Source organism: Macrobrachium rosenbergii, chromosome 47 (assembly GCF_040412425.1).
Source record: "Macrobrachium rosenbergii isolate ZJJX-2024 chromosome 47, ASM4041242v1, whole genome shotgun sequence".
NCBI lineage: Eukaryota > Metazoa > Arthropoda > Malacostraca > Decapoda > Palaemonidae > Macrobrachium > Macrobrachium rosenbergii.
The window spans coordinates 19,804,140-19,819,712 of NC_089787.1; the positions used below are offsets into that span (position 1 = coordinate 19,804,140).

General features: G+C 38.6%; 1 long non-coding RNA gene across 1 annotated transcript; it reads right to left on the reverse strand.

Annotated features, from left to right (window-relative positions):
* Positions 1 to 4,471: 4,471 nt before the first annotated feature.
* LOC136830946 (uncharacterized) lies at positions 4,472 to 6,011 on the reverse strand. The gene is made up of 3 exons (XR_010850772.1): positions 5,974 to 6,011; positions 5,625 to 5,731; positions 4,472 to 4,572 (listed from the first exon to the last, which is right to left on the reverse strand). It is a non-coding gene; the product is annotated as an uncharacterized lncRNA (long non-coding RNA).
* Between the last annotated feature and the right edge of the window lie 9,562 nt (positions 6,012 to 15,573).

Here is a 15,573-nt window from a genome sequence, read left to right on the forward strand (position 1 = left end):
TCCCACGTTCTCTGGATGAGTTTCCAACTCTGGACAGAGGATGTTTTTCCATATCTCAAGCCCAGATGCACCCAGTAAAACCATCCCATTTTCTCAGGTTTAATTCCCGTTTTCTTTTGTGGATGGAAGCGCCTGTCAATATCGGTCTGACCGTAACCTTTCGAACTTATGATTTAATGTAAACTATTATTCCTAATTAAGATATTGTATTTAAAGACATTTTTGAAGCCATTTCTGCCTAAATACCTAAACTAAGCCAATATGTACTGGTCCACTAGTATGGTGGCTAGCGTCGCGGCACGCCGCTCAGATGTCGCGAGTTCGCGCCTCCCCCGGGCCGTTGAAAAGATCGCTGGCTCTGTATCATGATCAGTTACTGCTGCAGTGTGGGGTCTGCTGCTGTGGGAGGTTGAAGCCAACATTCTTAGGAAGCTTGAATTTCAAGTCAATGGCCACTTTGGTATGCTCGTTCCGTGTGAATAGGTTTCATCTAATGAAATAATAATAATAATAATAATAATAATAATAATAATAATAATAATAATAATAATAATAACCAGTGAACAATAAGTCCTATTCTACCTCTCTCTGTGAATAGTCTGTTACCAATTTTATAATTAGTGGTAATAAAACTAGCTTTCACGGACCTTTTGAAAAATAATTAACATTACTCCCACGCCCCCTTACTCCGAGCTAAAAATCAATTTTATCTCGGTGGCTATAAATTCATGTTATTAATTGATATCTTTGTCACAACATTACTACTAAGAAAGAAAACGGGAAATATGGCTGTGTTAATAACATATACCGTCTCATTTCCCAAATATAACGGCAAAAAAAATTTAGAAAGAAACTTTCCTGAACTCATTATGGGCAATAACACATCTCATTACCCAAACCCATGCCCAAAAAAACAATAAACCTTTACTTTATTATTAACTTTCATTAACTCATTATGGGCAAGTTAATAACACACCATCTCATTACCCAGCCCCATGCCCCCCCAAAAAAAACCTTTATTTTATTATTAACTTTCATTAACTCATTATGAGCAAGTTAATAACACATCTCATTACCCAAACCCATACCCCAAAAAAACAATAAACCTTTGCTTTATTATCAACTTTCATTAACTCATTATGAGCAAGTTAATAACACATCATCTCATTACCCAAACCCATGCCCCCAAAAAACAATAAACCTTTACTTTATTATTAACTTTCATTAACTCATTATGAGCAAGTTAATAACACATCTCATTACCCAACAAAAAAAATTATTTTATTGCCAACTTTCATTAACTCATTAACCCCAGCCTCATTCACAACTCCAGTCCTGACCTTCATCGAAGCAGTTCGTCTTCCCGCACCAAAGTTATGGAGCCTCCAGTTAAGGCATGCGTCATTCCTCTTTAATTTATGACATTTCTCTTAACTTACTGCCCCCTGCTGAATTACGGTCCGTGCCACCAAGGCAGCCCAGATACCCAAATGCCGTGGCACTGTGGCAAAACGTGAATTGTCATTGTTAAATTACAAAACCACAATTATGTCTGGGTACAAATATATTTAGAAATAAATTGTTTAAAAATAAAACTCTACAGAGAGATTTATTTTTAAAATATATATATACTGTTACCCATACATTATTATTATTATATATATTTTTTTTTGTCTATCACAGTCATCCCATTCGACTGGGTGGTTTTATTTATTATTATTATTATTATTATTATTATTATTATTATTATTATTATTATTATTATTATTATTAGGTATGAGACCTTCTCTGAGGGCAGTAGCGTTGAAAATAAGAATAGATTTGACTCTATACAAACTGAATGTTGTAGAAACAGCTATTATTATTATTATTATTATTATTATTATTATTATTATTATTATTATTATTATTATTATTATTATTATTATTATTATTATTCGGAAGATGAACCCCCCTATTCACATGGTACAACCCCACAGGGGCCAGTAACTTGAAATTCAAGCTTCCAAAGACTATGGCGTTCACTTGAAAGAAGTTACAGAAGATAACAGGAAATGCAGATAGAAGAGATCAGTCAGAAAAAAAGATAAATTAATTAATCAATAAATGTATAAAAACTTAAATGAATTATGAACATACAAAGAGAATTGTTTTAGGGCAGTACCGAACTTCTGAGGTTCCAATTGCGAGACATAATCAGTAGGGATTCCACAGTCCAACGGTGTGAGGAATAAATGACCTCTGGGACTAAGAATTTTGAGTACGAGTATTTCTGAATGTTGTGGCCATATCGACTCGACATATTTTTGAGGGTTTAGCTACAGTGGCCCTACAGAAAATGTGTCAAAATTTTATTCAAAGGTCACATATCTACAGAAGGGGATTCAGTAATATTAGCTCAGAATGGAGGAGGGTTAAACCTGATTCATATGTAACTAAAAATATTTTTTTATTATTATTCATTGTTGACTGACAGTGCAATTCAGTTTATGACAGATCAGGAAAGACATTGGTTACAGAATAAAAGAAAATAATGGTTTCCTTAGGCAGACCTTTTTTTGAATGCTCCCGAAAGGTTTTGTCTTCCTTTTGAAAGTGAATCGAGTATAAATTTACTGAAGTTATTAAATGACACATAATAAATTTAACAGTCCTGTTAACTCTCCATCTTCAAGATAAAAAAAAACTGGGCAAGCCGAATACAACATGGATCTAAGACGTCGATAATGCAAGAAAATTATATTTGAATCAAAAGCTCCGACGCAGGACCCAAAAGATAAAACTAGATTTGTTGAAATGCCAAGGCCCAAATAAGGCCTGAATGCCCATTTGGGAAAGTGACACTACCCTTTTAATTTTTGTTCCAGGAATAACCTCCCAGCCCCCTTCACCGATTTCCTCCAGTATGTTGACTGAACAGAAGTTCTTAACAAATTTTTCTCCTGTTTATTGACTGACCTGTTCTATAGAACTCTCCTCTGGTCTACTAACTGTCCAGAAATCTTTACCTAACTTCCATCCTACCTGCTGACTGATTACAATGTCTGAACAGAATTTTCCCCCAATCTGCTGTAAAACATTTTCCAATCTCTTCCTTGTGAGATCTCTTACAAAATTTTCTGTGAGTATACTGGCTAATCTCCAGTATGCTGAAAAAATAGCAATCTTACAGAAATTTCAGTGTCTACCGATTTGACACTTACTCGATAAAATTGCCAAAGTTAACAACTGGCTGAACACTTACAGAATTTTTATTCACCGACTGGACACTTACTCTAACAGAATTTTATGTAGTTCTCTGGCTGACCACTTGCTCTTACAGAATTTTCAGTAGTTCGCTGACTGACCACTTACTTTTACAGAATTTTCAGTAGTTCACTGACTGGACACTTACTTTTACAGAATTTTCAGTAGTTCACTGGCTGGACACTTACTTTTACAGAATTTTCAGTAGTTCACTGACTGGACACTTACTTTTACAGAATTTTCAGTAGTTCACTGACTGGACACTTACTTTTACAGAATTTTCAGTAGTTCACTGGCTGAACAATAACTCTTACAGAATATTCAGTAGTTCACTGTCTGAACACTAACTCTTACAGAATTTTCAGTAGTTCACTGGCTGAACAATAACTCTTACAGAATATTCAGTAGTTCACTGTCTGAACACTAACTCTTACAGAATTTTCAGTAGTTCACTGAATGAACACTTACTCTTACAGAATTTTCAGTAGTTCACTGGCTGAACAATAACTCTTACAGAATATTCAGTAGTTCACTGACTGAGCACTAACTCTTACAGAATTTCCAATAGTTCACTGACTGGACACTTACTCGTACAGAATTTTCAGTAGTTCACTGAATGAACACTTACTCTTACAGAATTTTCAGTAGTTCACTGGCTGAACAATAACTCTTACAGAATATTCAGTAGTTCACTGACTGAGCACTAACTCTTACAGAATTTTCAGTAGTTCACTGGCTGAACAATAACTCTTACAGAATATTCAGTAGTTCACTGACTGAGCACTAACTCTTACAGAATTTCCAATAGTTCACTGACTGGACACTTACTCGTACAGAATTTTCAGTAGTTCACTGACTGAGCACTAACTCTTACAGAATTTCCAATAGTTCACTGACTGGACACTTACTCGTACAGAATTTTCAGTAGTTCACTGACTGAGCACTAACTCTTACAGAATTTCCAATAGTTCACTGACTGAACACTTACTCTTACAGAATTTTCAGTAGTTCACTGGCTGACCACTTACTCTTACAGAATTTCCAATAGTTCACTGACTGAACACTTGACTGGACACTAACTCTTACAGATTTTTCAGTAGTTCACTGACTGAACCCTTTTCCCCACACAGAATTTTCAGTAACACTTACAGAATTTTCCTCCAGTCTGACTGATAAGAAAAAATTATTAATAAAAATGACCTGCATTCAGGTAGTGTTAATTCTCACTTACCTTATCCGCCGAAGGACGAAGGCCGATGATGGCTGAAGAAATAGAGGGTACTTCTGATGCCCAAGAACGACAAACGCTAGATTTCACGCGCACAACTGAAAAAAAGATTGGAATGTGATTAGTAAACTAAAATTATAGACTTTCTAGCTGTCATGGTATATAATATCCAGAGACATACATTAAATGATAAAAATGCAACTCTAGTGACACTGACCTACAAATTTACTGACTACCAAGATTCTGTAAACATTAACTGGCAACTAATTGTTAAAATTATTATTATTATTATTATTATTATTATTATTATTATTATTATTATTATTATTATTATTATTATTATTATTATTATTATTCAGAAGACGAACCTTATTCATATGGAACAAGCCCACCAAAGGGGCCACTGACTTGAAATTCAAGCTTCCAAAGAATATGATGTTCATTAGAGGTATCAGGAGGTATCATTATTAAAAAAAAAAATTCAACAAATTAATAAATAGATGAAAATATAAGTAATTTATTAAAATGCAAGGAGAGTTGTATTAGGGTAGTAATATATCGCATCTTTGATGGGCAAACAATTAACAAGAATTGTACAAATGAATTTGACAAGGGCCACAGTAGTGAAAGCCAAGTCTCTTTTAAAAGTCCTTCCCAGATATTTAGAGCAAAACTTTGGCTCGAGAGAAAAAAAAAATAAAAAATACTTCTAAGTTTCTTCGGCGCAATCGAGTTTTCTGTATAATCAAGGCCTACCGAAAAAAGATCTATCTTTCGGTGGTCTCGGTATAATGCTGTATGAGCCGCTGCCCATGAAACTTTAACCACGGACTGGTGGCGGCCTATCCTATACCGTTGCCAGAAGCACGATTATGGCTAACTTAAATCTTAAATAAAATAAAAACTACTCTGGCTAGAGGGCTGCAATTTGGTATGTTTGGTGATTGGAGGGTGGATGGTCCACATACCAATTTGCAGCCCTCTAGCCTCAGTAGTTTTCAAGATCTGAGAGCGGACAGAAAAAGTGCGGACAGACAAAGTGCGGACGGACAGACAAAGCCGGCACAATAGTTTTCCTTGAACAGAAAACTAAAATGATGTGTCTACAGTGCGCCTATCAGCTATTACCCAAACGCTCATATCTACTCACCTCAATTTCACGCCAAGGATCGCTAACTGCTGGGCCGAGTCACAAAAACACTGGGTGTATATCAGGGTGTTTAGCAACACTCCCTCGCACACGGACACAACACAAAACTGCAGAGAGATGAAACTGTTGTTATTCCATGAATTAAGAACAGAATATAGCATTTAAGCCACAGGTCAAGCGCTGGAACCTATGAGGTCAATCAACACAAAAAGCAATCGAGAGTAGAAAGTTTGAAAGGTGTAACAGGAGGATTTGAGATGGTGGGAAGTAAGATGGGAGAAAGGTAATACGAACGGAGGTACAGGAAAAGAAATCGAAGGGGCTGCAAAGAACCTCAAGTAATGCTTACAGTGCGCCGCCGTGAGGACCACCGACGGCGCTATCACCCTACGGGAGAAATGATTTTTGAATTTAGGAAATTGGGCAAAGCAACAATAAATAAAAAATTCTAGATAGATGATAAAAGAGGTTAATTGCCGTTTCGAAAAGAAAAGGAAATGAGGTTAATTGCCGTTTCGAAAAGGAAAGGTAAGAGAAATTATGACACTAGGTGGGAAAATGGAATCGTTAGTGAATTCCAAAGCACGGTAGTTGAGGGAACGAAACGTTTGCTGAGAGAGTGAGAGAGAGAGAGAGAGAGAGATATCCGCCAGGAGAGTGTGGCCAAAAGTAATTGAGAGAGAGAGAGAGAGAGAGAGAGAGAGAGAGAGAGAGAGAGAGAGAGAGAATGAGAGGAATTTCAAAAGTAGCATCAGAGAGAGAGAGAGAGAGAGAAAATTATGTGGAATACCTTTAAAAGTAGCACCCATACGAGAGAGAGAGAGAGAGAGAGAGAGAGAGAGAGAGAGAGAGAGAGAGAGAGAGAGAGAGAGAGAGAATGTTATGTGAGATACCTTTAAAAGTAGCACCCATACGAGAGAGAGAGAGAGAGAGAGAGAGAGAGAGAGAGAGAGAGAGAGAGAGAGAGGGGGCAAAATATCCCATTTAAATACCATAATTCTACACACCACCAATTACTTAAACATACAACCACTCATTATTACTTCCAAAACCACACAATTACTGAAACCATCGTTCAAAATACACTTTAGCGGGTAATATCGTAATGCAATTACTTAAACATTACTACATAACATATATATATTAAAATATGATATTACTCTGTCATACGACCCTGTAATTCAATTCATACTTAAGATCGTATCGACCTAAGCTAGGCCTATAAGTACGGGATTGGAATATATAAGATCTAGACCAATCGCCAAGCACTGGGACCTATAAGGTCATTCAGCGCTGAAAAGAGAAATTGACGATAAAAAGGTCTGAAAGATGTAACAATACGAAAACGTCTACCTCGTTTATATAACGATTAATGGACGTATTGTATTTACGTCAATTTACCAGCAAAATCAACAAGCAAACATTTTTGCCTTGTGCGTCGGTTTATTAGCGAAATACATCAATGAATACGCGTCTTATTCGTTAGGCCTATAGATAGATACATAGATAGATAGATAAATAGAAGTTTACTGACCACAATATAATTATTAAAATTACAAGCTCTTGAATATGGTCCAACAAAAGTACATAAAATACAAATATAAATCTTTTGAATAAAATAAAATCTAATCTAGAACGCTTGAAACCATGTTATATAACATTTTCAGCATTTTATTTTTACAATCAAAACTTTAAATCCAGCTAAATCAACGAAAACTCTATAACCAATTAGGCAGAACGTTATAACTATTACAACTTTTCCTGGAAAAGCGTAAAACTAAATATACTTTAGCAAAAACAAAAAAATTATCCAAAATGCCGAAGAACACCTGTGAAGAATTCTCAACACTAATATACGAAGACAGAATTAAATATATTATTTTACAACGTTCTGACTTATCAAGATAGTCAGAAAACATGTCCCCAGTACTTGTAAAATGATAATTATTTCGTATATTTGGGTTTTTTTCATTTAAATACGTTTTATGTATATTATTTTAAATGTTACTTTTCACGGTAATTCTAAGGAACAGCTCTGCCCGGAAAACACGATCGAATCCAGAGGTTATTATAGGCCTACGATAGGTGGACCCCTACTTAAATAGGCCTATGCCGGAGTAAGCTACATGCCTTATTACATAACAAAAGCAAGGCATGAGGAAAAGTACAACATACGGCTTAATAATGAGTTATGTAAAACAATAAGGTGAAATTTGAAACTAATACCGCAGCCTAGTTCATACCAGTTGCCGACCGGAGTTTTACCACCTTTTGTCCATTTTTTGTGTGAATGTCTTTTGTTTATGTTCATGGTATTTACGGCCATTGCTTTGTTTTACGTCTTTTGTTTATGTTTATGGTATTTACTTAATGTTTTACGTTAGGATGGTACTAAATACGGCGACCATTGCACGCAAACTCAAAGTTGCTAAAACCCATCCATGACAGGCCTGAGCCTCCGTTCTGCGTGGCACCACAAGTAATTTAGGCCGAAAGCCAATCGCCTGGGACCTATGAGATCATTCAGCGCTGAACGGGAAACAGAGTAGAAAGGTTTAAAAGGCGTAACAAGAGAGAAAATCTCGCGGTTAAACTATGAAACAATCGCTAGGGGAAGGGACACCACACGCCGGCCTCCACCGTCATGGCGGGAGACGAATCATCTCGTGTTCGGGGATACTACTGTGCTTAACCGAATAAATATCATTAACTGAGAGAACTATGTTATGTCACGGTATGTTATTCTCTCAGATGATTCTAAGTTCAAAATATTATGCTGCAGCGTCGCCATGGCGACTTATAGACGTCATCTACTGGCATTTAATAATCCATGGAGATACGTTCGGGTGTAATACCTTTCATTCAATATGGCGCCTAACATCATCCATCACAGACAGCTAGCAGTACATTTTAGTTAAGAGCTTTCTTTGCCTACTCCGAATTAGGTCCTGCAACGGTGGATATCTTGATTCAATATATATAATATAAATCATTATAAGTAGTTTTTCTAATGGCAAGTAGCGGTTTCAGTGGCCAATTAAACCGTTTTATTATCGGCGTTCAGCCAAGGCTCACACCCGTGAGGAATGGCAGCCATTAACGCTGCATCGAAGACTCTTATCTTGACGACAAATGGGATGTCATTTTTTTACTTAGAGACGAAACAAATTTATTAACATGAGCGAGGATGACATAGAACCTTCAGCAGTAAAAACTGAACCTAAATACGTGCAACGGGTGCACGGCTTCTATACAAGGTCATCAACCTCAATTGTTTCCTGACCCTGTTCTGTCCCTTTAATAACAAAAAACTTAGTTTTAGCTCCATTAATTTTCATACCATAATTATTATAATACTGTTTCATTAAAGATATTTTATTTACAATGCTTATAATGCTTGTGGCAAGGACTTATCATCGAGTTCGGGGCGATTAAGCCGCCACAACTTCAGGCCATATGAAATTTAGGCCGTTTAAGACATGGCGGAAGCTCTAAGGACGCCGTGTTTAGTACTAGCCCCCCCTCGGAATCAAAGTATTATATACACCCATTTCGGCCGTTTGCCAGTTTGGATGTTACGGCCTAAATGAAGGACCTGTATCATCCATCAAACGTAGCAAATGCAGCCATGACAAAAAAACTATCAGGATTACAATTCTGTTAAGAAGCTTAATCAGGTCATTCGTGTACAAGCGAGTGACGAGGTTTCAAAGCCACTCGCTGATTACTGAGGTTAATTAAGTTCGTCATTCTATTTCTCATAACGAATAACGTACCTAACGTATTTACGTCAATTTACTATCGAAACAATTCAATAAATATGCGCCCTATACGTTAGGCCTATGCGTGGGAGTGGAGCGTTTAAAATGCCGCTGGGTGATTAATGAGGTTGAATTTTCTAACTTTATAAATATAAATGTCTATTTTGCATAACGATCAATGAATAACAGACGTATTGTAATAACGTTTATTTATTAGCAAAATTAACAAACGTTCGCCTTATTCGTTAGGCCTATTGCATGTGACGAGGTTTAAATCGCCACTGGGGGATTAATGAGGTTAACAAGAAATTTATAAAAGGTTCGTCTATTTCAAATAACGATTAACGAATACCAAACGTATTGTATTTACGTCAATTTGTTGGCGAAATAAATTAACAAATATTTGCCTTATACGTCAATTTATTACCGTAATAAGTCAACGTGTCTTATACGTTCGGCCTATGCCTCCGAGTGAAGCGTTTCAAAATGCCACTGGGTGATTAATGAGGTTGATTTTATCAAATTGTTAAACGCAAGATCCATCTACTTCAGGTGGCGATTAACGAATAACAGGCGTAATGTATTCACGTCAATTTATTAACGAAATAAACTATATAAAACGTTTGGCCAACATGGCGGGCCGAGTTTTTACAAATGGCTACGCCAAGCCACTCCAACTGTTTTTAACCTTACGTCACGCGTAACGGCTTCGTAACGTTACGACCCGTCGCGAAACTATAACGTGACGTCACGTGATTCGTAACAAAACACGAGCGACGGATAAAGGCGACGGAAAAACAATAAAGGAAACAATCAACGGCCGCAGATGATCACCTATACTCACGCCGAGTCAAGCGAAGGTCTGATAGAGAATAAATGGCCTTTTTCGGAAGGGTGGACGGTTGTGGGGTGTCCCCCCTTCTTGTTGTGGTGGGGAGGGGGGACTGTTGGCCAGGGGGGTGACATCGTTTTGGTGTATTGTCTCCCCCAGGGGGCGGGGGTAGGTGGGGCAGGGGAAGGGGAAGGGCATATGGTAGCCGGCTCCCACCAACTCGCTCTTCCGATGGTGTTCCTAATGGCGCGGTTAAACAGTTCCGTAATTATCTCGTCATAACGCCAATACGGACGGAGCAACGACGGAGGATCGCTACGTAATGAATATATGAATGCATACATTTCATACATATTAAAGAAGACTTACGATGACTTAAGGTAACTTATTCAAAGCTTAGTAGCTCATTTAAAGCAGACCCCGTTATAGCGGCGACGAAGTCGTTATTTTAACCTATTTATACTGAAACATCGGTCAGTCATGAGACAGTTTCACTAAGGACACGTTCGCGTGTGGCTGCGTTTTAAATTGTGCTTTTTATTAATTTATATATATTTTCAAGAGAAATCTGCTTCGTTGTTTTTTTTATTATTTAGTAAGTATTTCTCTTGAGTCTTTGTTGTGTACAAAGTCCTATATGCGTTTCAGGGCCGTGTCTAATTGATTTTCGTCGATAAATTGGAAATGGCTATTTGAAGCCACAACCTAATTGGCAAAAATTGACCTTGAAGTCTGATGTTGATAATTAAGGGACTTATCAGAGTAAATCAAAAAAATTTTAAAGGGAAACTTTGCTAAATTTTGCAGGATCGTAGACAGGGGCTTTCCTTGACATTTTGGGGTCCAGGGGGGACACAGTCCCATTTGGGGCCCCTCTAATGGGGTGGGGGGTTCCAGGTGGGAAATTTTCAGAATATGAGCAATTGTAGGATCATTTTAAAATCACTTGTAAATGCAAATTTCAGAAATTTAGCTTGACCTGACGTAGCAGCAATGGTTAAATTTCTCATTTTGGGGCCCCGGGGGCCATTTCAAACAGCCCCCCTCCCCCTCAGGAACGCCACTGGGCTCGTAGATAGAGGCTAGTAGAACGAAATTTTATAATCCATTGATTATACTGAACTTTATTGAAATTGAAGGATATGCTGCTGTTGTTGAAGATTAAGCCAGCCTTGTGTGAATCAGGTTCTTGCGCTCTGAGCAGACCATAAGTGAAGAACTTTCGATGGAGGTAGAGAAAGTAGAATTTTGATAATTATTGCATAGCCTACTGGAGGTCTTGCCAATTAGGCTATGGCTTCAAATGGCTATTTCTAAAATACGATCCTTGTCCGATTTTTGGTAAGATTTTATCGACGAAAATCTATTACACACGACACTGAAATGCACAGTAGTTTTAATGTACTGTATGTCTGTATCTATCTATCTATCCATGTGTATATATATTTATATATGTGTATATATGTTACAGTAAATATGTGAAATCCAGGGATTTCACGAAATCCCAAGGGAGTTTATGAAATGAGCAACTCGCGTACGAACATTTGATCCCCAAGGGCTAGTAGCTATGTTGTACTAAACACGGCGAAACAGTGATCCATCTAAACTGTTTCGCCGTGTTTAGTACCAGCCCCTGGGGCGTCAAATGTATTTTGATGTGTTTAGTATTAGCCCCTGGGGTCCAAATGCCCCTAAGTGAATTTGACCCTCAGGGGCTAGTACTAAACACGGGGAAACTGTGTAAATGAATTACTTTCGCCGTGTTTAATACTAGCCTCTGGGGCGTCAAATGTATTTCGATGTGTTTAGTACCCTAGCCCCCAGGGGATAGTACTAAACACGGGTCACTTTCGTCATGGTTAGTACTAACCCCTAAATGTATTTCGATGTGTTTAGTATTAGCCCCTGGGGTCCAAATGCCCCTAAGTGAATTTGACCCCCAGGGGCTAGTACCAAACACAGCGAAACAGTATAAATGAATCACTTTCGCCGTGTTTAATACTAGCCCCTGGGACGTCAAATGTATTTCGATGTGTTTAGTATTAACCCCTGGGCTCCAAATGCCCCTAATTGAATTTGACCCCCAGGGGCTAGTATTAAAGACGGGGAAACAGTGTAAATGAATCACTTTTGTCGTGTTTAGGACTAGCCCCTGGGGCGTCAAATGTATTTCGATGTGTTTAGTACTAGCCCCTGGCCTCCAAATGCCCGTAAGTGAATTTGACCCCAGGGGTCTAGTACTAAACACGGGAAAACAGTGTAAATGAATCACTTTCGCCGTGTTTAGTACTAGCCCCTGGGGAATCAAACGTTCCTAAGCGAGTTTCTCATAGACTCACGAAATTTTTAAGAAGGTCCCTAAGCGTCTCACGCTTTCCAGGTGGGGCCATAGGGCACGGCATACCCAGTGCCCTGAATTGACAGCATTCCGAGATAGACCGTAATAAAGCCTGGAGGAGGCGGCAGGAAATTGAACTGGAAATTAAGTGGTTGTTCGTGTTTGGTCCATACCCTAAAAATTCCTCCTTTCCCGAGATAGGGACAAGTCGGTTCCTCTCGACCCCTTCCCCCCTCCCCCACTCCCTCTCCCTCTCCCGTGCCCACCATACTCCCATTTCCTCCTCCTCCTCCTCCTCCATCAATCTCAGTCCTCGTAACCAGATTTTATTTATCTTTCTTCCATCACATATGGGCATTCTTTTCGTATGGGCATTTTTCTCATATAGCTGTTGTTCACATGTGGGCATTCTGCTCATATGGGCATCCTTGTATAAACTATCTCACTTAGGCATTCTTTCCATTTGGGCATCCTTGTATAAACTATCTCACTTAGGCATTCTTTCCATTTGGGCATCCTTGTATAAACTAACACCCCGCTTAGGCATTCTTTCCATTTGGGCATATGGGTATTTTTTTCATATGGAAATTGTTCACGGATGGGCATTCCTGGTATTGGCATTTTTCTCATGTGGGTATTCTTCACATATGGGTATTCTGTTCTTATGGGCATCCTTATATAAATTAACACCCAAACATGGGCATTCTTTCCAATTAGGCATATGGGCATTTTCTTGTCTAGATATTGTTCACGAATTGGCATTCTGCTCTTAGGGTATCCTTGTATAAACTAACACCTCACCTGGGCATTTTTATCATTTGGGCATATGGGCATTTTTCTTGTCTGGGTATTCTTCACAGACGGGCATTCTGCTCATATGGGCATCCTTGTATAAATAAACACCTTGCTTGGGCATTCTTTTCATTCGGGCATATGGGCATTTTACTTGTTTGGGTATTATTCAAAAATGGGCATTCTTATCATATAGGGATTTTTCTCATATGGGTATTCTTCACTGATGGGCATCCTTGTTTAAACTAGCACTTCACATGGGCATTACTTTCATTTGGGCATATGGGCAGCGTTCATTCCTGGGTATTGTTAACGGACGGGCATTCTGCCCATTTGGGCATCCTTGAGTAAACTAACACCTCACATGGGCATTCTTTTCATTTGGGCATATGGTCATTTTTCTCATATGGGTATTGTTCCCGGATTGGCATTCAGCTCAAATGGGCATCCTATATAAGCAAACATCTCACATGGTCATTCTTTTCATTTTAGCATTTGGGCATCGTTGGCAAATGGGCATTCTTCAGGTGTGAGCATCCCTCTATATGGGCATGTTTCTCTTATGGGCATTATTCTTGCATGGGCATTCTCCACCTATGGACAGTCATTATATGGACAAACATTTGGGTATTCTTCTCATATGGGCATTCATTTCATGTGTGTCGTCACAAATGAGTATTCTTCAACTATGGGCATAATCTCGTGGGCATGCTTCACTTGTGGGCATTCTTTCTGTACGATATTGTTCACATTAGGGCATTCTTTCCAAATATTTTTCTCATTGGGGTATTATTTTAGCAATGGGCATTTTTCTTGTAATGGTTATTCTGGTATGACCATTTTCATATGGGTATTATATATATATATATATATATATATATATATATATATATATATATATATATATATATATATATATATAAATATCTCCCTGGATACTCGAATGGTCAAAATCATTGTCTATCGTCGATTGTAAAGCAAAGACCACGGATCGAATCCTGGCCGCGCCAGAAGCACTAATTGATAATTATAATTGCCTTGGATGTAAGTTATGACGGAGATAAAATTGAGTTCGATATTAAACCATATTTTTGGGTTAATAATCTATTGTTACTCGCATACACGCTTGAATTTTCACCAATAAATAATATGCCAATAAATTATCTGACTCCTCAAAGGAAAGACGAATAGTCTGGAAAGTATTTTTACGATGTCTCTTTGTTGAGAAAAACGACATGTATTTAGGGGGAGGGGTCAAGTTCATTTTGGGGCAGGGGGGACCAAATGTGGCTAAGTTCTCTCCCCCTCTCCCCCTCCCTCCCCCTTCTTGATTCTGGCGTTACGGAACAGAAGGTGAAATGGACCACAAAAATAGAATCAATTTTGGGTTATTTTTTCTTTACAATGAACTTGTGACGAAAAATGGGAATTTATACCTTAGATCTGGATTTTTTTTTTTTTTTTTGTGGGGGGGCATTCTTGCCAAATGTTTTCTGTTCCTGCCTGGGAACTGGTGTTACGATCTCCTCCTTTTTGGGCATTTTCACTGCGTGCCCATTCTTTTTGGGCAATGTCACTGTTTAGCCAATATCCTCTTGGGCACTGTACTGTCCCGTACCTCTTCTGTCTTTGGGCACGTTTTTACACGTACCGCTTCCCTTTTTGGGCATTATTACCACGTGCCCTTTCTTTTTGGGCACTGTTACTGCTTACTCTTTATCATGGGCACTGTATTGTCCCGTACCTCTTCTACCTGGGGAATTTTTTACGTGCCCCTTTTTCCTTTTTTGGGCACTTGCCACATGCCCTTTCTTTTTGGGCACTGCCACTACTCTTTATCATTGGCACTGTATTGCTCCATGCCTCTTGTCTATTTTGGCACTTTTTTTACGTGGTCTTCTTCCCTCTCTCTGGGCACTTTTGCCACGTGCCCTTTCTTTCTGGGCACTGTCACTGTCTACTCTTTATCCCCTGGGCACTGTACTCTCCTGTACATCATCTATATTTGGGCACTTTTTTATGTGGCCCATTTCTCTTTTTTGGGCACTATTGCCACGTGCCCCTTCTTTTTGGGCACTGTTGCCACATGCCCATTCTTTCTGGGCACTGTCACTGTCTACTGTTTGTCATGGGCACGGACTTTCCTGTACATCTATCTTTGGGCACTTTTTTACCTGGGCCTCTTCCCCTTTTGGGCACTGTTGCCACGTGCCCTGTCTTCCGGGG